General features: G+C 49.1%; 1 protein-coding gene across 2 annotated transcripts in view; it reads left to right on the top strand.

The window, feature by feature from the left end:
• The first annotated feature begins 14099 nt into the window (after positions 1-14099).
• The window catches only part of Minar1 (membrane integral NOTCH2 associated receptor 1), a 32194-nt gene continuing 22600 nt past the window's right edge, over positions 14100-23693 (top strand). The window contains exon 1 of one of the 2 annotated variants that reach the window (XM_063249788.1): positions 14100-14248. The gene's annotated coding sequence lies outside the window, so the exon portion shown is untranslated. Of the gene's footprint in view, positions 14249-14292; positions 15394-23693 lie in introns of those variants that run through there. The other variant, XM_003461464.5, reaches the window with a different exon arrangement.

The raw sequence follows: 23693 nt of genomic DNA on the forward strand, positions 1-23693 counted from the left end.
GTTTCCACAGACAAAACTCTTGTAGGAAATTGAGATGCTCCTGCATTTTCTATTATAACTCAGCCACAATGCCCCAGATACAGCCAGGAGAGCCAGGAGGTAATGACTAGGGCTGTCGTGAAAGGAATCTGGGATGCATTTGTAAAGTCAGAGACTTAGTGTCCAAGCAAACAGGACTTCCCCAAGAGGTTCAGAGGATGATCATTTCTTGATCTCAGCCTGTTTCTTCCTATGAAGATTTTTATTTGTCGCTTTCAAAATTAATAATCTGTGCTCTTTAACTGAGCATTCAGCCAAATAAAAGCACTTTGGATATTTTCCACAGCCGTCACTTCTGCTGGAAGGCTTTTGCTTGGACTGTAAGCAGAGCCTGTCTTTGGCCAGTTGGAGTCTCGCTGTGGGCATTGCTGGTAAAGGTACAGCAAGGTGATGATGCCATGGTTCCTATGTGGCTACAACTGAGCCGCAAGTCTTTGCTGGCTGCGTGTAGCTGGAGTGAGTCATTCTACTGTCCTGGATCCAACTTTCTTTCCTACAAAATAAGCCACAGCATCTCCAAGAAGTCAGTGACCTTGGTTGCCCCTAGAGAAGTGAACTAACCACCTGATGGCCAGTTTAGGACATGCTGGATCTGCGTGAAAAACCACCTTGTGTTGGATGGGTACTTTTCACAGTAATTTATGCATCTTTTTGTAACCTGTGTATTTTACACAACACATGTGTACCACCTACCCATTTTAAATGAAATAAGTCCGTAGACCTAGCTGATTTATGTACCTTCTTTCAGATACGAAACATACATTTTCATTTCTAGTCCACAATTCTATGTGTTTAGAATGATTTGCAATGTATCTTTTATATATCACCATCGTGACTCATTAAATCAGATTTTACATATTATAGTCCCACAGTGAGCTAAGTAAAAGGACACATGGAGCTGTCCATTCTAATTCAGGGCATTAACAAGTGTGACAAGGCCCCATTCTGTCCATCAGAATGAAGCATCCATCCTTGTTACTGGCAGTGCAGGAGATGGGGACTCTATCATCTTATAGTGTCCCCCTAATTGGTGAGAGCACTGGTAGGGGTGGCTGAGATGTGTCCAGCCAGCAAATGACTCTGGAGCCAGGATGATGGACAGAATTTTCATTCCAATCAAATGGAAATTGGTTTAGTTAATATAAAAAATTATATCAATAACAATTCAAGAGGAAATGCTTACTATTTGGGGCCAATGAAATGTTGCTTGAAGGTTTCTCATATTTGTCTAAACTTTGAACTTCAGGGACAACACGGGATGTATGTGGCATATATATAATAGTAATAGCAATGTAATAGTAATGTAATAATGTAATAGTAATATGTACATGTGAATGACTACCTAGTATAAAGAAGAAATAAAATTATGAAAGTTGGCAGCAACATCTCAGAAACAATGATTTGCAAGGGATTCAATCTAAATTATAATTTCTTAGTCTATCACAATTAATTTCAAGACACATGACCTACTTTTCAAATGAAAAAGTATTGACAGGAATATCAGCTGTACACAGTAGTATTTTATGTCTTTTCAGCCCCTTCCTTCAAAGCATTGTCTTTGTATTTGTCTCTGATTTGAAACCTGAGAGCAAAGGACATACTGGCTGCTCACCATGAGCAATGGCTAAGGGATCTGCAGAATTCCAAGCTAATAATTTTGTTTAAGGTGGAAGAAAACAGTTAAAGAGGGTTGGTAACTCCCCTGGGGTCACGCAGCTAGCTACAAGGAAAACACAAACCGAGCTTGGTGTGCTCACTAGGCCACCACACCCCCACTTACCAGAGCCCTCAGGTAAAGGAGCAGCCTCCTTGGTAGAAGAAGGCACTTTGAGGCTGGCAACCAGTAGAAGTAAGCATGCAAATACAAGGTCTTATCCCGGGCAGTTAGCGGTGTCTTATTTTATCATTTAAATCCTTTTATCCTCATGCACACTTAGGAAGTTCCCAGGAGGCCTTAGCATGGATCCTGCCTCCCCTCAAAGTGCTGGCAGGTCAGTCACTTTGCAGCATTGGCAGCTAGCAATAGAGCTGAGTGATTCACCCCACACTGACCCAGCAAGCAGCCAAACATGTGCCAGATGCACTGCAGAGCCCAGCAAAGGGATTGCTCCTCCATGGAAATAATCAACAAGCTTTGATCAAGAGGCTGTGTTGATTCTGTCAATGAATGTCTTGATTGAAATAATCACTTCTCCAAATAGACCCAGGATGATCTGGAGAGAGTAACTGCTGCCTGGAGAAGCTGTGCTGAAGGCCTGCACATTGAGTATAGATCATGTGCTGGATGTGGGAGGGTATGGCAAGGGACTCCGTACCCATTATCCTTGGAAGAAGACAAGAATTGTAGCCTGGGCAGTGTCTTCCCCAGCACCTGGAAGAGAGAGAGAGAGAGAGAGAGAGAGAGAGAGAGAGAGAGAGAGAGACCAACCAGCAACCTTGTCACAAATGTCTAAAGTGGTAAGACTGACACAACCAGCTGATTTAACTTCACATTATTGGATTGTTGAGTATACCACTGTGATGGACATTAATTATTTATGGTGATTCAGTCCTTGATCTACCTTCTGTTGAGAGTGGCAGCCAGCATTTACCTTTCTCTTGTTGATTATCTAGGACATTGTTTAATTAGCTCTTTCCCTTCCCTAGTGTTACAGTTTATGGCTGAATGTCCCCTCAAAGCCTTGGGCAGTCATGGGGGACAGGCTTTTTGGAGTCAGCTGAATCTAGAGTTTGTGATTGGTTCATAGTCTAGTGCTAGGATTGGTGGTACGAATGCTACACCCACACGGGTGGGGTGCCAGCATACAGTGTAAGGGAGGGAAAGGCATGCTCCTGCCCTTTGGTCTTGTTGCTTTGCTGTCTTCTGATGCCCTGAAATGTTGCCCCATGCCATGCCACCCTGCCCTGGAGCCAGCTGAGTAGTGACTGAAACCTCCACAAACTGTGAGCTGAATAAACCTTTCCTGCCTTCATTTTGGGCATGGGATATTTTCTCTCAGCAACAAAAGTAACCAAAACACCTAGTTAGAGGTAGAAGAGGTGAAGCCACTTATGCATTTATCCTAAATATGATTTACAAGGCAAGAAGCAAAAGGACTGAAAAATTGAGATCTTTCATCTGTAATTGCTGATATCTGTGTGCTGAGTTAAATAGCTAGATAGATGGGTGGGGAGAGAGCCCTTAGTTCAAACTTGATCAATGTCTTTCATTTTTCTGTGCCCACCAATCTCACACATAAAGAATGTTCAGTAACCTTTATAAGACAAATGAGTAAACAGTAAGTACAGAAAGGTGAAGATGTGCCCCAATATGCTGTGTAACCAGGGCTGAGAGTGTGAGCAGGGAAGAGTACAGCTAGCTGTGGGGGAGAGGCAGCTAAGGAGAAGGTGTGGTGGGCAGGGTTTTGGTGGGTAGGTCCAGTGCGGCGGAGTGGAGAGCATGGGAATGTCAGATGTAGGGTGAGGGTAAGGATGACCCCGCTGCAGTGAGGGAGATCCTATTATGGTTGTAGGCATAGCACAGGCTCTTTGAAACAGCCATTTCACTTTCATAAATATTGATAAAGGACATACTGTGTGCCAATGTGAGATGTGCCTAGGGGTGTGCTGGGGGTTTCAAGATGCGTAAGATCCAGACACACTGGAGAGAGACAGGGAATTCCTCAGAGGGCAGAACCGCTGTGGATCGGTGCAGAACATGCTGAGGGCTCCTAACTGGGAATGAGCCCTCGGGACCTTGCAGGATTTCAGAGCTTGAGCACCTCTAATCATGAGAGAATGTGGAGCTGCCCAGTAGGTTAGAAGGAATTGCCCAGAAGGAATTCAGGTAAGGAACAGCAAAATAAGGTTCCAAGAGGCAGGAAGCCAAGCATCAGGACAGAGCTAGGAGGACAGGAGGAGCAGAGGTGGCTGGAAGAGCAACAGTGTCCAGCAGGCATCAGGGCAGAGGGGGAGCCCTAGGTGCGCCGCTGATCGGGCCTCATCTCACACTTAGCAAACCAACTTCCCAACGTGTTCCAAAGCCTGAAGGGGCTCACAGAGTGACCACCTTAGATCACTTTATCTGGCTATGAGAAATGTCTGGGTCACATTTGTTATTCTGGTTTCTGAATAGATTACTTACTATCTTTCCACCAATAGAGGCCAAATTCTTCTGAAGACACAAATCAACATCAGCAGTAGTGGAAAAGCCTTTGACCACTGGGTCAGTTTTAGGAAACTGCGGGATGGGTATGGACTCAGCTCTACTGGACTAGATTGTGAGCCAAGGCAACTTAATGGGGCTGTGTGTAGATTGGTCCTGGGGGGCTGGACCATTCCCTCCTCTGCTCTGAGGCTCAGTCTTAATAAAACAGTGCTCCAGGAAAGGTCAAAAAACACACGACACAAATTTTCTTTTATTTTAAATTTTATTTAAAAGGAAAAAGAGAAAAAAACAAAACAAAACAGTGTAAGGGTACAAGTAATACAGAACTACAAAAAAAAAAAAAAAAGTAAGAAATCACCAGTTAATAGATTACACATTATCATCTTAGAGATAGTTGCTCAAGTCACAGGATCAAAGCATACAAAGTGGACATTCAAACAGTGAGACTGCAAACAGTTGTGTTCAATGATCCAACCAAAAACATTAATATGGTCATCTATCTTAACACACCTAAACACACTTGCAGTTGTATCATTTAGAGTACTTTTTTCCCTCTCTTTTTTACAACAAAATTTACACATTTTGGGTTTTATTACTCCCATAGTTCTTATTACTTTTATTTTGGAAGAGAATAAAACCTAATATGACAAAACAAAGCTGTCAGTCAAAACCAAGGACAGACATAGCTCATGATGTAAAAACAGAGTACAAGGTTATCAACAATGGTTACCATAATGCCTCTTGCTTCCTTTAAAGAATTGCCTATATCATTAGGTATTATAAAGTTGAACAAAACAGTACAGAACAAGACCAATAAAACCTAAACATTGTAAACATTACAGAACTTCAAAAGAAGATAATAGTCAAACCAGAATGGGCATCATAGAGAATCTTATTGCCTTCAAAGTGGTTGCGTATACCCTCAAACTTGATACTATCATACAGAACAGAACAGAGTCTAATCAGTGTATTACTCCCACTATCTTGTTTTGACACAAATTTTCATCGTAAGTGTGTATACTGAGAGCAAAGTGGGAGACCTGGGGATAGCTCGGGGATTTAACCTGCAAAGGTACTGGGGTGCGGTGGGAAACAACTTCTCCTCCCTCCTCCTCCTCCTGGTCCTCTGTGTCCTCGTCCTCGTCCTTGTGTTGTGATTAGGTAATACTTTTAAAGAAAATTCGTAGGAAACGCTAGCAATGCTTTTGTCTTCTGTTGCATACCTCCCCTCCTGTCCATATGCGGAGTGTTTTGTTGTTACAACAGTATGTGTACAGTTCCTTCTGTAGTTTTTAATAAGGCCCATCATAAACTTGTTTCTTTTTCAGGTATTAGTTTTATCTTGGCTGCTAGGAACACACAGTCTCCCTGACTTTCTTGTCACTGGGGCACCATACCCAACACCCTCGGCTTATTGGGCTCCTGGTCTCAGTACTTCCTGCCCTTGCCCAGTTATCGGGCTCCAGGGCAGGCAGTGCATGGTGAGAGGGGAGCCTGGGTTAGAAAGCACTGCAGGCAGCCAGAGACGGGGTTTCCTCCTGAGGCAGCACATCCACCACGTTGTGTGACTGCCCCTGGCCAAAGGGAGAGAGGAGGGAGGGGGGAGGGAGAGCAGCCCCTGCCCTGCTAGGACCCTCAGACTGAGCTACTTTCCAGGCCTTGCCGGCAGGGACTCTCTCCACCTCTATCCTGGAAATCTCAGCAGCTGTACGACTCAGAGCAGTGCCCACTGACTTCTGAGCTGAAGTGGACAGTCGTCAGCATCTGGGGACACCAAACTCCAGCCAGGGCTCAGATGACCTTAGGGCTTGGCTAGCCATGCAGGTACCGAGTCACAGTGCTAGCCAGCACCGGAGAGGACGAGCGGCCAACGTGTCACTCTCCTCCTCCCCAGCAGCAGACAGCGTGGTACAAGAAAGTCACTGAATAACAGAGACGGTCTTCGAATAAATCATAAGTGCTAAAATAAAATTTCCAACAAATGGGCTGAATAGAAACTATGACTGAAAAGTGAGTAAATAAATTCTAAGACTAAACTGAGAATTCCCAAATCTCAAGGGAAGGAAAAAAGTAAGTGCACAAAGAAAGTGATCAAAGTGGGGCTGGGGATTTAGCTCAGCAGCATAAGCGCCTGCCTTGCAAGCGTGTAGTCATGAGTTCAATCCCTGGTACCAAAAAAAAAAAAAGCTCTCAGAGCCATGTGGGTAAGGAGATGGGTTCCTAAATGTATCTATCAAGTGACAATTTTAGAAGAAGAAAATAGAGAGGACTCTAATGGTGTATAAGACCTGGACAAAAGGCTAAGAATTTATTACAGTTACAGAAGGACCTTAACTGTCAGCCTGAAAGGGCCTACTATTCACCAAGCAGAATGACAACACCTGGGTGAACCGTAGTGATGATTCAAAGCATCAAAGATAAAAATTCTGGAAACTTCCTGAGCATAAAGACAGAATACAGTATTTATATATGAATGAGAAGAAATCTCCCTCAGAAACATTAGGCAAAAGAGGACAGTGGGGAAATGGAGTGAGAAACTCTCATGCTAGAAGTTGAATCTGTGAGTAAAGTCTTTGTTCTGTAAGAAGAATTAAGTTTAAGAACTTTAAAAAGTACTCTGATAAGTTTCCACTCACAGATTCTCCTCAAAAAACAGCTACAAGATCTGCTCCAGCAGAGAGAAACAACAGGCTAGTAAGACTGAAGAACCCAGCCGTCATGGAGACCTGTCAGCACCTGTCTTGTGAAGTTAGCAATGATTATTAAAAGGCACAGGAGCTGGTGTGAGGCAGGACTGGGACCTGATCCAGGGCCCCATGCTGGCTCGATCAATGAGTTACACCTGAGAGGCTGAGGCAGGCAGATGGCAAGAGCTACTTTTTATTAAACCAGAAATGTAAAAACTTAACAAAGCAGTGCTCACCTGTATGTAACCGAAGCAGCCAGATGGCCCAGGAACATGAAATGTGGGCTAATTCTTAAAACACAGGCAGTGCACGGAGGCCACATGTGAATATCACTTCCCTGGAGGGCGGCTCGCCAGGGTCAGCAGAGTGAACCTCCTCCCTCCTCTTCCCCTCAGCAGCTCTGCTTTTAAGGATTTATCACATAGGGTTTCACTCACAAATGTGCAAATATATTGATGGCATTAACATTTATAATAGCAGAAAATTAGAAATTATATATCTGTTCAAGAAAGGCATTCAACAAATTATAGTAACCTACGCAGAGGAATATTAAGTTCCTTCAAAAATAAAAAAGATAGGAGCTGGGGATTTAGCTCAGCGGCATAAGCACCTGCCTTGCAAGCAGGCGGTCTTGAGTTTGATCCCTGGTACCAGAAAAAAGAAAAAAAATTTAAAAATAAAATATAGATGCATGTGAATCGATGTACTTCTCAAAATAAAGCAGTCTCCTAAACACTGCTGTGGAGTGATCTCTAGAATAATTGATGGTAAAAAATGTAATGAGTCTGAGACAATACCACTGCACAGAAAGAGCACTGCCGATCTTCCTAATTTGTCTTGGAGGTGCATGTAAGAAACTGGTGAGAAAGTTGTCTGGACAGGGGAGCTAGTTGGTTATCAAATTTGTTGCCTCTGTATGTTTCCCCTTCAGAACAATGAAACAATTCATTTAGTGAGCAAGAGGACCCCTTGCAGACCTTCCAATGGAGTGGCCCTCCATTTTCTGTCCCCTGTATTACCCCGAGTTGTATGGATTTTCCTAGTGGACAAGACTTTCAAGGGCAGAGACGACACCGCACTCATGGTAGTGTGGTGCGACGAGTCTAGCATCTAGAATAAGGTTCTAGAGTCAGACTGCTCAGCCTCAAATGCTGCAGCTCATACGGGCTATGCAGCCTTGGGGAAATAACTAAACCTCTCACTGACTCAATTTCCCATCTGTGAAATGGGAACAGTGGTATCACCTGTCTTATATGGTTTTGCAAGGATTAAGTGAGATATATCAGAAGACAGATTCCTGGCACATGAGGTGGTCTAAATAATTGTTAGTGTCTGGTGCCCTGTCTGTGGTCAGTCAGATGAAGATGGCACAGGCCTGGGGCATAGCGGCATCCGCAGCATTCATGGAGCAGGTACAAGCTGGTCGCCTCAAGATCAGATGCTGACAGCACTCACTACACTTTTTTTGTAGACAGTTCGGAATAGTTCCACTGTCCCTAGCCAAAAGACCCCGCGTGATGAGGGAGACGGCTACTTCAGGAGAAGTGGAAGCAGACCTATCTAAAATATTTTTTATCTCAAGAATTGAGATAACTCAGGGAAATAACAGATTCTCAGAATGAGGCTGAGTTTCCAAGATTTCTGATACAGAAGCCAGGTTTGATCTGATCACAAAATTGTACCTAAAGCCCCGGCAACGCACCACGGCACCAATGGAGTTTCCGTAAGTGCCCTTGTACCTGGGATTTCTTTTGCTGAGCTCTCCTTTTTGGGCAACAATACTTAGGTATGCTGAATGGAGGTCAAATTTCTCTTTGAAGTCCAGCCTAGTGGAGAAAACAGTAGATCAGAAGCCAAGATGCCCCTCTCTCCAGATGACCTTGGCAAAGTCCCTTCATTCACAGTATGGGACTTGGTCCTCCCATCTGTCAAGTTGTGATAAGAAAACAAACTCAACTCTGACTCCTCCGTCATGAGGATATTACGAGGTTACGGACAAACTCGGGCTGGGAGCTGTGCAGATAAAACCATGGGAGTACAGGACATGGGCAGGCATTGCTTATGTGTCAGGCCCGGCACTTAGCTCTGGGGACACAGAACTGGATGAGCTTCGTGTTAAGTTGTACAAAGACAACCACATTGCTTGGCAGCCACTTGCTGAGCTTCTCCCGCTCCCAGCACTGTTTCCCTTCGCGGGACGCTTCCAGGCTCTGCCTGCAGAGACACCTGGGTGTTCCCTGGCATGACAAGAACAGGTGGAAGAAGGCTGGATACTTTACTTTGTTCAGGGACTCAAGTTTCAGCTTTCATTCTTCAACAAAAGTGATGCCATCTGTGAATGACCTAAGCAATGCTCCTCCGAAGGGGGAGCTCTGGTTGCTCCATGTGTGAGTTTCCCATTTGGAGTCTGCACATCAACAGGCAACAAGAATGAACTGTGTTCCCCAGAGCGTCATGGCCAAGACATTTGTCTCCACACTCACCTAACCAGGGCAGCAAACAACCCTCTTTCCCTATCACGGAAGAAAATTAAACCACTCAAGTCCTGGACAAACGCTGTCCTGTCCCTGCTTTCTTCCTGCCGTATCTTCCTTCTGGCAGCTCATCCAAGAGGCCTCACCATCTGGGGCCAGAGCTGACAGCATGGGGGCGCTCCTCCGGGAACCCCTTGCAGGAGGTGTAACCTCCTCCTGCAAGAAGTCGTCAGGGAATCCAGTCCTGGTAGTGCCATACCTGCCGAGGGGGCCCGGACCCCACCCCAGCCCTGTCTCCCTGCTCAGTGAGCCGCTCTGTAGCTTCCTGTGGCCCAGTGTAGCCTGGGGTTGCAAGGGAGGAGGGGCAGCAGGAGGTCCTGGGGGCTGGCCAGTCTTGCTGCCATGGTTGCCTCACCAAGCTGCCCTTCGTCCTTTCGGGACGGCAGGTTTCAGGAGTGCAAATCCGGCCTCTCAGGCACCAGACAGGACTCTGGTAGTCTGTCTGCCTGGGCAGGAGAGGAGTTCATTGGAAGCGGTGAGGCCAGAAAATCAGGCTTGGAAGATGCACTGGAGGGGGCCTGCAGAGAATGGGGCTGGAGCACAGGCTGGCCACAAGGCCACCGTCACACTGTGGGAAGGACCTGTTCAGGCTTTGAGCCCAGCCCCAGGCTCCAGGTGCCATTGGCACCAGGGGTGCAACAACTTCCTAGCAGCCACTGGGTTCTTCTACAGCCTGTCTGGCTTCAGATTCACAGTTGCGAATGGGAAGAAAGCTGTGTTTGCTTAGGCCGTCTGCCCCTGTCTATGCTGCCAAGGTTCACAAGGATAGCTTCTCCAAGAGAAGAAAAGCATTTAGAAGTTGACTGTAAAGATCGGAATGTCCACTGCAGCATCTCTGCTTGGAAATGCTGTTTGCACCAAAGCAGGGTAGAATCCAGTGACCCACAGATTAATCCAGGGGGAGTGAGCCCCGCCTCCTGGAGACAGGTGCAGATTCTGCCCCTCAAGTGGTCTGAAGACCCCTCAGCCGCAGCCAGACTGGAAGCCTGGCACTGCTCTGAGCTCTATGCCTAGCAGCGCCCCAGGACACGTTAGGAGGAAGCCTGCCTTGGGCCGTGGATGGAGTCAGAGACTCAGCTGTTGGTCCAGGCCTACTCCCAGGTACAAGGCTGCTCACAAGTCTGCAGCTCTTTCCAGAGCCCATCGGCAGGGAATGACTGGCAGCCTGCTGGTGCCGGTCTCTGCCCACTGAACTCCCAGCGGAGGAATTAGGCTGCAGAGCTCTGTCCTCCACCTCACCTCAGGTTTGTGTCTCACAACCCTGTTGTTGTTCCCAAACTCCTCTGAGCGATGCAGCTGGCCAGGGATTAAATTAAAAATCTTTCCTTGGGAGACAGAGGGTAGATACTATTCTTTTCTACCGCTTGAAACTGTTGCCTTAATCCCTGAGATCTATTTCTGCTTGGTGCACATCCTTCTAAGTCTTTAGGTGGGATGTGGGAAGCCTGCGGTCAGGGAGACTGCACTGGCAGAAGACAGCCTCAGAGGCTGGCGACAGCCTGCAGCACCCAAAGCAAGGAGGATACAGAAGAGAATCAGAGACCAAGCTGCTAAGCACCAACAGCTGATTATTTTTCTTTTTGTCAGTCACCAAAGCAGCATCTAAGGAGGCTATGGCTCACCCTCTCAAGCTGGGGGAGGAACAGCTTCCCTGCGCTGAGTGCCTGATTCACTGCGTAACTTCTGCCCAGATGCTCAAGGTGCAAGGACTCACCCTTCCTCCCTACTCTCTCCTGCTTTGTTTCTTCTCTCCCCTTCCCTTCTCTGCCATCCTTCCTTCCTCCTTCCTTTCTCCTCCCCTGCCCCTCTTCTCTCCTCCCCTGCCCCTCTCAGTTTTTCTCTCCCCTCTCTGTGCAAATGTAAGAGCCATGAACATTTGCTGAGTGCCATGGGGCTGGCACTTCTTTAATCTCCCCAGAATTCCCATGAATCCTCTTCTTCTGCTTCTATAGAAGATGGGAATGAGGCTCGGGAGAAGTTGAGAACAGGCTTTAAGGAAAGGCCTAGGGGGCCTCAGGGAGCGGAGGCAGCACCTTTGTTTAACAATACTATGCCCCTTCTTCTAGTAAGGCCGGCTGTGTGCCTCAAGCCAAAAAAGCACAAAGGAAGAGGCCCTGCGGGGAGCCCACGGAACACAGGAAGCAGAGGCAGAAGCAGGACAGGCTCTGGTTGTTGACATAGTTGTGTCCCCCTCCTCCTTCTCTGTCTGTTCCCAGACCTAAATAAAGTAAAGAAAAATAAAACAAAGTACTTTTATGGACCCAGAATATAGTGCCATAAATTCACACCGCCCCAATTTAACGCGTTGGGTCCGAGGACAAACAACCTTTGATTCTGTTGTGTAAGAGGTATGGAGCCAACCTTCCCTCCCCTTCCCCCAGGGTGACGTGGGGTGTCCAGAAACACCTGTGCAGAGGCAGAGGCAGAGGCAGAGGCAGAACTCCTCTTCCCAACAGGGCTGAACAGGGGAGAGCACCTGCATGTGGTGTCAGTTTTCCATCAGTAGTCAATCAATACCCCAGGCGATTCACTTACAAGACACCAGGGCGGTTTTGGTTCAGTTTTGGATGTTCCAGTCCGAGAGCAGGTGGACCCACTGCTTTGGGCTTTGGATGGAAACAGAGTACATGGTGGCCTTAGCTGCTTACCATGTGGCAGGAAGCAAAGAGAGAGAGGTGGCTGGGTCCTGTGGCCCCAATGGTGTAAGCGCTTTCCACTGGGCCTCTTCCTCCAGTAGGCACCTAACCAAGGCCCTAGCTTTAACATCAGGGTTTTGGGAGACATGTGTACCCAAATAACAACAACAACATAACAGTAATGACAGAGTGTCTCTTGGGGCAGAGCGAGTTACCAAATGCAAAGTGACAGCAATGCTTCCCAGGGACCTGAGGACTTGGGAGATCAGTAGCCAGCCAGCCAGCAGGAGTCTTTTGCATCTGTAAGCAGCCCCAGTTGCTGGCTCCAGTGGAGCCACTGCCTAACTTCACATCCCTTTTGTGCTATTTAAAGTTTTAAGAGTTGGGTTACATGGAATTCCTACTCTTCCCCTTCCCCAAGAGTTTGAGACCTCATGCATGCTGCAGTGACACATGCGTGTGTTTATAGCAGCACAATTCATAATAGTGAAGTCCTGAGAACAGCCTGTATACCTACAACAGATGACTGGATACAAATGTGGTGGCTATAAAGAAGGGCATGCCTGCTACATTCATTGGAAAATGGAAGCACCTAGGAAATATAATGCATCTCTCAGTAAGGCAAAGTACAAATAAAGAGAAAAATAAGGGACAGAGGACAGGGGGGTAGGTTTCTTGCTGATGGGAAGGGGTTTAGGAGTCCAGGGGTCCAGGGGTGAAGCGGGAGGGGAGAATAGGCAGATGAAGAAGCATCACGTGCAAGGTCCTCATAACTAGCAACATGGACATCATGCACCATAAGCATGAACTAAGATTAACAATATCAGCAAGAACAAAAAGGAGGAATAGGAAACTAGAAGAGAGAAGGAAGGCACGGGAGAGAAGGGCTTAAAAAAGAAGCAAGCTACACTAGGCACAGTTCCAGCTCCCTGTGATGACTGTAAAACGCATGTACTGCAGACAGGCACTAATAAAACAATTTAAGAGTTGCTTTCCAAAAGTTTTTCAGGAAACCTACACAGGGGCAAGGATAGATTTTCACCGTTCTGAGCTTTAGGAAGCTACTGTTTTCTCTCTGAAAACGTGTTCGTGGGGGGTTTTCGGAAATGGTTAGTGGGAGCCAGGACAGGGAACCTCCTTTACTCCTCGAGGTTTAGCCTCTAGCCTTGGGAACAAGTGTCTGTCTGCTTAGATCTCTACCACTGACACTTTAAACTCAAAGGGCAACGGGTGCAGCAGGGTCTGAGGTCTTCTTGGCTGTCTGTGGTCACATGGACTTCTCCCGGGGAACCCTGACCCTGGAACTCTGCTCCTGCTTTTACCAGGAGTAACCCTGGGACCAAGGGACAGGACTCCTTCAGCAGTACTTAAAAATTGGATCCCTGGGCAAAGTACAAACTTCACTCTTTGAAATCTGCAGTCCTCCCTAGCAGAGGTCTGAACCTGTCTTACAAAAGGACATACAGGCAAGGGGGAACCTCTCATTGTCAGCACCTGTCACTCCACGAGGCTCTGCAAGTATCAGCGACGCCCAGGTTCTCTGGGCACTGCATTGAGGCCAGCCGCAGCTTGCAGGACAGGACCCACCAGGCCCCACCTGGGGAGGGGCCCTACGGCCTCATGACCCAATGGGGTTCAGCTTTCATTCTGAAACAGCCAGGGGGTGCGCAGTCCGGACTTCTCCGGTTCCAATCTATGTGTCCATGTGGACTTGTGGGACTACGCGTGTGTGCCTGTGTGTGTGCGTGTTGTGTCTGGGAGGGTCACGTGCCCATCTGGGTACCTATGAGATTGGCACCGACCAAGAAGGTAATCATTGAGCCCAATGACTGCCTCGGACCAGGCTGCGAGCTGCACAGCTGGGGCCAACTGAGGCGGCGGTCACCTTCGCCGCGGACAGGAGTCCCTGGCGCGCGGTTGGACTCGGCCCGCTCCAGGAGCCCCGGCCGGGCCCGCCCTCGGGAGCGCGCAGTCTCCGCCGTGCGCCCGGCCGGCGCGGTGGGGCAGCTCCCGGCCCGTGACGCGGGACCGAGGCCATGCGCACCGCGCCCGCGCCCGCGCCGGCCGCCCCCAGGAGCCGGGCGCTCACGGCGGCCGCCGCGCCGGGGCTGCAGGCCGGTGGGCGGCACCAGGTGGGGACGGAGCGGCGCTGCGCGGATCTCCTTCCTCTTCCTCCGCTCTCCCGGCGGCGCAGCACCCGCGGAGGTGACTCGGACGCCGGGGGCGGGTCGCGAGCCACGTGCGCGCGCGCGTGCGGTGCCAGGTGCGGCCGTGGCGCCCCCAGCCGGGCGGGGGCGCGGCGCTGGGATCTGTCTGCGGGCGCCCGGCGGAGATGGGAGCGGGCTGCGCGTGCAGGGGCGGAGAAGCGTCGCGGTGTGGGGCAAGTTTCCTGGGTTGGAATCCATCCGGGGCGCCAAGTGCGGCGCAGAGCCGGATGGACTCCAGCGGCAGCTAAGCCGGTGCCCCCCCGCGCGAGTTGGCCGCGGACCCGGACGGGAGCTGCTCTTCGGGAAGACCAGGGTTGCAACTTCGCCCGCGGGCGCTGGGAGTTGGGCCTGGCCGGGGGTGCTCGGGCTCGCGTGCTCGTCCCCGCCGCCTTGGAGTTCCCGGTGCTCGGAGCCACCAGAGTGACCCCGTGCGCGCGGCAGGGCGCCGGAGCCTTCGCGGCGTTCCCTTGCCTTGCCGCTCGATCGCACTCAAGCTGGTGTCATTCTGCTGGGACACCGTGCTAAAGGGCCGTCTGCACAGTAGGGAAGGTTTTCCTTTCAGTGGCGAGTAAGTAGTTTTTTGGCGAAGTCCTCAGGGGAGAGCAGAAACCCAGTATGCGAGAGAGGACAGACTTTGCGCCCATTCCTCCCATGCATGCGGCGATCTGAGCAACGCGGAGCCGGCGGGGCCCTGCGGCTGCCCTGTGTCTGCGATCGGGCTAGGCTGCTGGGCTCTGCCGCGATTTTCTGCGTGGCCTGAAGAGTTTCTGGGAGGAGTTGTGGCCCCGTACGAGCCTCGCCGTGCACCCAGCCTTCCAGCGTCGATGCACGGCCCACCCTTCCCTCTGTGTGATCGCGGCGTCCCCGCAGCCTCCTCGCTTGGAGCTGCCAGCCTTGCCGCGGCTGCGCGCCCCCGGTGAGCTCCTGGCCAGTGGCTCAGAGTCTGTGAACAATTTCAGGGATTGTGGAAACCAGAGCAGTGGGTAAAGCAGGCGCGTAGGACGCTGGAGTTGTACAACCCCCTCGAATGGGATCGCTCGTGCCCCCCCAGGAGGAGGGTAGGGTGCCAGAGAGTGGCGCGTCTGCAGAAACAGCACATTCACAGATTTCATCGGAGCCCGGAGGGAAAGCCTCAAATGTCTGGTAAATAAAGTCTGATTTTTATTGTGTATGTGAGAGATTCGTGCAGATCTGAGACTGTGAAAATAAATGTCAGTTGCCAGGAAAAGAATAGATCAAACAGTTCATTTGCATTTCTGATGAGTTTAGTGAGGCAGTGTTGTAAGCACTTAATACATGGAAGAGAGACAAAGGCTTCTTTGTCAGCGTTATGTTCCTTTTGAATTTTAGGTATGTAGTGTTTTCCTCTCCCTGGCCAATGCTACAAGCAAAATTAATGTGCCTTTCCAGCCCCTGAAAGCTGCTGTAATTGTTAACTCTCTGATATTCGGGCTGAAACGCGCAGCGCCTGGGAGGATATCTCTCCTCTTCTGTCTCCAGCGTGGAGACTTGAGCTGGGGGTTTCTCAGTCAGGAGCCCCGGTGACCGATGTAAAGGGGAAGGCGGCCTGCCGCGATGGTGATGGCCGTGCTGCAGAGCAGGATCCATCCAAAGACAGGAGAGGGAGGGGAGGCCCGGCGGCTCCAGCGAGGCCATGTGCATCCCCAGGCGGGGAGAGCTCTGGTCTTCTGTGGACAGCTCGCTGATGCCTCTGGATGAGCTCTCACCAGGGATATTCAGGTGTGTGTTTGGGGAGCTTGCTCTGCCTACTCGGTGTAAATCAAGGAGGAAAGGAAAAAGGACTCCTGAGTTCAGGGCGGGAGAAGCAGGTGGCAGCTGCCTCAGGCAAGCTTCTCACTCACTGTGTGACCTGGCCAAGTCCCTAACTTCCCTGTACATTTATTTTCACGTATGTAAAACAAGAGCATGTCTCTCTGTTGTCCAATGCCTCTTTCCCTTTTCTCTGCCTTTTAGAAGATCAGAACCCTTAAAGTTAAATCTCACGTATGCTTTGAGGATGTGGAGCTGATGAAGGAGTCTTGGCAGCCTTTTCCTTTCTTCTTTCTTTTGTAACAATGTCTCCCTGCGCAGTTCAGGCTGGTCTTGAACTCACTTTGTAGCCCAGGCTGGTCTCGAACTGAAAACAATCCTGCTGCCTCAGCCCCTTGAGTGCTGGGATTACAGATGTGTGCCATCACACCTGGCCTGGCAGCCTTTCCACACCTCCCTCATGTGTGAAGCACGCCTGACCACACAGGACACAGCTTGGGAGTCACTCTGTGGAACAAGGTTCGGTACTAAGTGCTTCCAAAAAAAGGTTGCAGTCCGCTGGCTGTGTGTTCCACTATGTCGTGGAGTTTTTCCTGCACAGCGTTCCTGGAACAGCAGCTCCAGGACCCCTGGAGGCTTTGAGAGCTGCATGTGAGTGGTGCTTAGTGAGTAGGTGCCACGTGGACCCGGAATAAAGAGGGGAGAGTGTTCTGACTGAGTAGCACTGGCCGGGGTCCACTGTGTTATGGATGGCCGTGGAATGGGCCTTTGGTTAGTTCGGTTGGTGCCACTGGCTGGGGTACTATTTGGCATGGGAAGAGAATGTTTGACATATTGAGAGTTGACTCTGGAAAGACTGCCTGAAGCAGAGTCGGTTTCATTTGTATGTTGGCTCCCAGCTCCACATAAAGATTCAGTTCCTTCTCCTTTCCGCACACAGTAGGGCTCTGTCTCCTTGCTCACTGCAGCCAGGTGCAGCCATACAGCTATCGGGCGAGGGAAGTCATGAGAGTCCACAGATGCCTGCCATTCTCCTCTTTCTCATGGCATGAGCTTCTGAGGTTGCTTCCTCTGTAGACATGGAAGAGGTCCTGGAAAATCCCCTCCACCATGCAGTGCAGATGAGGAAGAGGCTGTTGACATCTGGGGGCTGCTGTTGTTGAAGCACATCCCAGCCTGTGCTGGCCGATGTTGCATATGCAGAATTGAGGCCAGTGCTCGTGCAGGTAGCCAAACTGTCCAGAGGCCTGTGGTGGCTGAGCTCTCATGAATTCATGGGAGTTGAGGACAGGTTGTGAGCGTCACGGTGAGGCAGGTGCTTGTCATTGTGACTAGTCGGAGAGAAGACACAAGATGGTGCACAGCCTGATGGACCGGCTATAGAGTGCTAGTGTAAGAGTTCAGAGGGAGGATGGGGTCCGGTAAACACGCACTGACCAGGGAGGAACACCCATGCAAGCCAGATAGTAAGCAGATGCTGCACTGCAGGCTGGGAATTAGAGCCAGGGCCATCCGTGGGATGTGTCGCCAGGACAGCGTCCTGTGTGGCTGTGACGTGCTGACCGATTCTTCTTACCCCTTTGGGGTGGACACATGTCATGCAATTCCAGCCTAAAGTGCTGGCCCCGACTGCAGCAGGACTATGTGGCACTGTTAGCATTTCCCATGATCTCAGTCAGTGAGAAGCCCCACTCTGACCTGAGGGACGGCCAGAGGAGGGGTTCTACCCGCCCCTAGCTTTGTGTGTGCCTGGACCTCTGGTGGCCCAGAAGGTATGGTGACCAGATTAAGCCTTTCAGTAACAGTAGGGTCTCCAAAACAAAAGATGTAAGCAGGATACTAAGAGTGCACCTTACATGCTTACCTACAAAACTGAGAAAAACCCCTGGGAAAAGGAAGGTGAAAGACCAGCAGGCCACAGTGAAAGAACAAGCAGGGTTAGGCCAGGACAGTGGAGCTAGAGCCCAGGCTGTCGGGGGCATCCGAGCTGAGGGGAGGGACTGTCCTGGGGGGCTGGGTGAGCGGCATGTGGGTAGGGAGTGGGTGTGGGCAGAGTGTGTGATGTGTGGAGGTAGCTGTTAGCGTGGAATTGTGTGGCGTGTTACAGATAAGCAGTGAGTGGCGCAGGTGGTATGAGAGTGGTATTGGTAAGGACGTGCAGTGCAGTGGACTGTCAGAGGTGTGGGTAGGCGGCAGTGGAATGGGGTGAGTAGTGATGTACCTAAGCCGTGTGGGAGGGGGGTCAGTTGGATGCGTGGTTCCTCAGTGGTGTAAGCTGTGGGTGATGTGAATAGTGAGGGTGATATGGAATGTGAATCGATGGTGAGCGGGTGGGCTGGTAGTGGTTCGGGTGGTCCCTTGTGTAGGAGGGTAAGTGTGAGTGCTGTGAGTAGCAGTACTGGTGCAGGGTGGATACTGGTGTGAGCAAGCAGTGCCGTGGATAGGTGGTAGTGGGCAAGGTTGTGAGTAGCTTGTGGGTGGGTAGCAGTGGTGTGGGCGTGGTTAGGTGGTGGGTGGAGTGGTGGCAGTCCGTGGTATGGGTGATTAGATTGTTGCTGGTGGGATAGGTAGCAGTGGTGTGGGCGTGGTTAGGTGGTGAGTGGAGTGGTGGCAGTCCGTGGTATGGGTGATTAGATTGTTGCTGGTGGGGTAGGTAGCAGTGGTGTGGGCGTGGTTAGGTGGTGAGTGGAGTGGGTGTACAGTTTTGCATGTACACAGAGGGGACCAGGACTGAAGGATGAAAGGGCAACTTGTCAGGGAGTGGACACGGCCTCCCTGGGAAACAGTGGCCATTCTCTGTCTCAGGAGCCATGAAGCCCAGGCAGGCCCACATCGGGGAGCCATGAGTTCCCGGGTGGGAGAAGGTCCCAGCCGACCATGCGACCTTCACATCTTCTGCTTTATGAGGTTCCAGGCACTCTAGTACATATTTTAGGGTGACACTAACAAAAGTCCTTATTCTTATCGCCAGTTGCCATTATCCTTTACTAGTAGTTGGTGGGCCTTCTAACCCACGAGGCTCATTTCACCACACAGAGACAGGGTGCTTGCCTTTGGCCTGGCTGTGCTGCTGTCCAAACAGAAGGTGACGAGGATGCACTTTCCTGTCTTCCTTGAGGGTCAGGAAGACCAATGTATTGCAAGAGCTTGTGCCTGGGGAAGAGGAGGCAGCAGAGTGAGAGCAGGAGACACAGCCGTCAGAGTAGAGGTCAGGATGCTGTGATCGCTGGCTTTGAAGATGGAGGAAGGGACAAGGCCAGAGGATGCAGGTGGCCTCTGGGAGCTGGGAGGTACATGGTATGAGGCGAGCCATTCTCCCCAGAGGCTGTAGTGGGAACAAAGCCTGGGGTGCCATGGTTTTTAGAACTCTTTTGGGAATCCTGACTGCCACGACTGTAATCCATGTTGCTTGAGACCACCACATTCATGGCCTTGAGAAGCGAGTGCGGGACAATCTCTAAATTACCGGGATTCGCCCCTTACGTGTGGGGGGCCAATAGAGCTTTGCAACCTCAAGGCACAGCCAAGATCTGGAGACCCTGTCAGACCTTCTGTTTGGTCTCTGTTATGGGAATCCTGAAACTGTGCCCTTTCCAAAATGAACTCTCGGCGGACTGCAGGTCAGGAAACAGCGCTAAAGTTCATTGTAGTTCCAAAGCATAGAAACTACACTGCTGTAGTTTCTTTAAGAGCAGGTAAACTCTACTCCCTTTTATAGGTGCCTTTTACAGATAAGAACACCTATAGGAAGACATACAAAAGATCTAGATTATGAACTTAGATGTATCACATGTGGGAAAACAATTAAGATAAATTAAACCAAAACCTAAGGGAATGGCATGCCGCTGAGGCTGCGTGCCCAGAGCAGTGAGACCATCCTGGCCCAGCAGTCCCCAGCCGGGAGTATCCTTCCGTCTTGACATCTGTCCTCCAGCCCAGGCCGGAGGTCAGGTGAGAGGCCGGCTGGCTGTGGCATGGTTAGCTTAGATGTCTCCGTTGTTTCCCTCTAAAATAAAACGAGGGCAGAGCTGAGCATTAGGAAGCCGCTCTGAAGACATTCTGAGAGATAAACATTTGGAACTAAGTACTGCATCAAAGGTGATATGCTGATAAATACCGTTTCCTTTGCACATTGGATCTGGGAGGCCCTCTCCTGGCCCGCCAGCCAGGGTCAGCGTCCACCTCCAGCCTTGGCACTCGAGGTGCCCTGCCTGGGACCTCTGCCTCCCCCTTTCTCCTCCCTCCTCGCCTTGCTGGGCTTGGCTTGCTCTGCTGCCTCTTTGGGAAATTCATTCAGCCACAGTCCGACTCAGACCTTTGGCCATCTGTTTAAAACTAACTTCCTACCCCGTGTTTTCTGACTGCCTCCTGGTGTCCATGGCGTTTTCCACCATGTAATCAGCTGTACCTTTGACTTCTAAATTGTGCTTATTGTCTGTCTCTCCCACTGGAGTGGAAGCTGGTGAGGGTACAGTGTTTGTTTCGTTGCTTGTTCTCCTTTGACCGGCTGTATTTCCCCTTGAATGGTGCCACATTTCAGCTTACAAAATAAATATTTCTGAATGAGTAAACAGCTCTCTAATTTAACCCCAGGAGGAGGGTCAGGCGCTTCCTTTTATAGGTAAGGAACCAAAGATCAGAGATGATCATTTATTTCCCCAGGTACCCACTGCCAGGATTTGCGTGCAAATCCTTCCCTTTTTATTTTTGCTAGAAAAGCACATATTTAGAGCAATATAGATCTAAAACAGAAGTAAAAGAAAATACCTAGAGACGACTACTAACATTTTAGTATATTGGAGTTGATAGGTAAAATTTTATGTATTATTCTATACCATTCAGTAGCATACTTTCCCACTAAATATCATTGAAAATTAAGTATGCCAATAAATACATTTGGGCAGCGTGATTTATTAAGGATGCACAGCAATCCATTATGTGAGTGCTGCAATTTTATGCAGCCAGTTGTTGGATACAGAGGTTATTGTTGGATTTTTTTTTCTTCTTTTAAGCAACTTCGAGGAGAATGTATTTGTAGCACTTTTACACATCGCTGGTTATTTGCTTTGCATAAATTGAAGTGTAGATTTCTTTCATTTAAAGGATAATTTTTTGAGCTTTATTGCAGAGTATTTCATACAATAGCTATACAAATTTATACTTTTTCAGCAATATATGGAAATGCCCACTTGCCTTAGTTGCCCTAAGAGTGATAGAAGCTGGCATGTTTTCCAGTAGCAGTGATGTGAGTTCTAAGGCTGGGACCAGTATGCTGTGTGTTGGTGATGACACACAGGTATGTTATATAACATACCTGCATGTTTTAACAATAGGTATGTTAGCAGCTTTGCAGTACACGACTGAATGCCTGCAAGAGTCACCTAATTAAGGGCAAAGATTTTGGCTCCTGTGTGTGGGACTTCCAGCCCAGGGTCACTGGTCCTGTGGCTCCGGGCCTGTGGCAGCTTATCACGGTGGGAGTGTGTGGGAGAGGAGGGTTGTTCACTGCACGGTGGCCGAGAAGCACACAGAACGAGCAGAGAGTCTGGGTCCCATGTCCCTTCTTGGGCGTCCCCTAGGACCCAGCACTGAGGGGTCCACCAGCCCCTGTGGTGCTGTGGGCTGATGAGCAAGCTTCCATACCTGTGCTTTTGGGGACTATTTAGCCAGACAATAGCAGTAAGTAAAAACCTCATGGTGTCTGGTATTTTCCACTTTGGAAAAAAATACTTTTTGTTTCCTTTTAGATTTATAAATGATAAAATAATCAAACAAATTGCAGTTTTTTATTATATGCACAGTTTCTTTGCTATACTTTATAAACTGATGATTTTTCTTTTGAGTTGTTCATTCTCAATTTTTAAGAGCTTTCAGTAAGATGTAAGAAGTTTGTTTCCTGAGCTGGACATGGTAGTGCATGCCTGTAAATCCCAGAACCCTGGAGGCTGGGAAAGGAGAATCACAAGTTCAAACCCAACCAGAGCAACTTAGTGACTTCACAAGACTATATCTTAAAATTAAATAGAAAAGGAAGGAAGAAAGCGATGAGAGCAAGAGCGAGAGAGAGAGAGAGAGAGAGAGAGAGAGAGAGAGAGAGAGCGAGCAAGCGAGTTAGCTGGGGAAGCAGAGCAGTGTGAGGCTATAAGTTTAATCCCCGCTATAAAAAAGTTTGGTTTTTGTCTTTCCCAAGTTTTATTGTGTTTTTTGGCATGGTAAGTCAGTCATTTTCATTTATCCCACTGGGTCAATCACTTACTTATGTCAGCTTCGGGCTCTGTATGGAAACTGCTTTCCAAACCTCTCATTCCCTGAATCTAGAGGAGCGTTTGCTTGTTTCCACTTCAGCTTTTGAATATGGCAAGTAGTAAGGGTCAAATTCATGTTTCATCAGTTGATTCACGATCATTCCAGTAATCCGCAGCCAGTAAGCCAGTTGACCCAATGATGGCGTCAACCACATCCCCTCCTGGGCGCGTCCTTCCCACAGGCTGGACTTGGCCTGCGTCTCTGTCAGCTTCTTCCCCTTCAAGTTAGAGAAACTCATAGTATATTTTAATATTTGGCCATGCAAATGGATTTCCATTCTGAGTGGAATTCTTAGCTAATTAACTTAAAGGAAATAATTATTAGTGTTCCCCCTAACACAGAGCCTCTCCCTATAAAAAAGGAGGCAAACCCCCAGAAGTCCATAAACAATAGAAAAAATGTGTTGTCCGTTCTCCCCAGAACTGCCACCTTTAGAGTCTTACTTATGCACTGTTTTCCAATAACCCACTTTTGACAGGTCTCAGTCAAACTTGGTAAATGGCAAATCGTTTTCCTAGTTTTGCAATGCACTTTTCAATGAAATGTGCGATGCACATTTCAAAAATTAAGTTCAGAAAGTGATCTAACACACTACTGAACTGGGATGAAATTAAATTAACGCTTTTTTGTTTTTAAGAAAAGACTGTTGTGGTTCACATGTCACCTACCTCTCTTGGTGGTGGACACTCTTTCTCTGCTGGGAGAGCCTACCCCAGGTTGCAGGGGTGGCTGAACCCAGGACATTTGGAATGGGACTAAGGCTGGCAGTGATGAGCTGATCTCTTGCATGCAGCCTGGCTGACGTGAGTTCTGCAGGCAACACAGCTGAGCTCAGGAGCAGAGCAGGCCCTGCTCCACTGGATGGGAGAGACCCTGCTACCACAGAAGGAGGCGATGAGCTTGTGTGCATGCTGTGTGGACAGGCAGGGAACCACACCTGTACTCAGGAGGAAGCAGGGTCTGGGCCTGGTCAGTGGGCGTGTGGCTAATGTGCTTGTGTGCAGCAGTGTGGGTCTGTGGCTAGGCTTCCTTGGACATCAAGGCAGGGCAAAATAGCCTGTTTCAGGTTACCGTCACAGACACCATCATTAAACCTAGTATATTTCAGTTCTATGTAAGCTTTTGTACTTTCTCTCTAACGTATACATTCCCACGCCATCTATTTTTTTTCAAGTTGCATCTATGATATGGGAGATCCCTTTCCAACTTGGTTTGTCTCGGCATTCTTACATTTTTGAAGTTCATCCTTAAATGTTGTGTAAATAGGTTAGTTTGTATTAGTGCTGTACCATATTCCTTATGGGAGCAAACCTAAGTTTATGAATTTCTCTGGTGTATTCATTGTCTACGAAAAGTGCTTCATGGGG

Source organism: Cavia porcellus, unplaced genomic scaffold, assembly GCF_034190915.1.
Source record: "Cavia porcellus strain 051 isolate PalLab524CR breed Dunkin Hartley unplaced genomic scaffold, mCavPor4.1 scaffold_6, whole genome shotgun sequence".
Taxonomy (NCBI): Eukaryota; Metazoa; Chordata; class Mammalia; order Rodentia; family Caviidae; genus Cavia; species Cavia porcellus.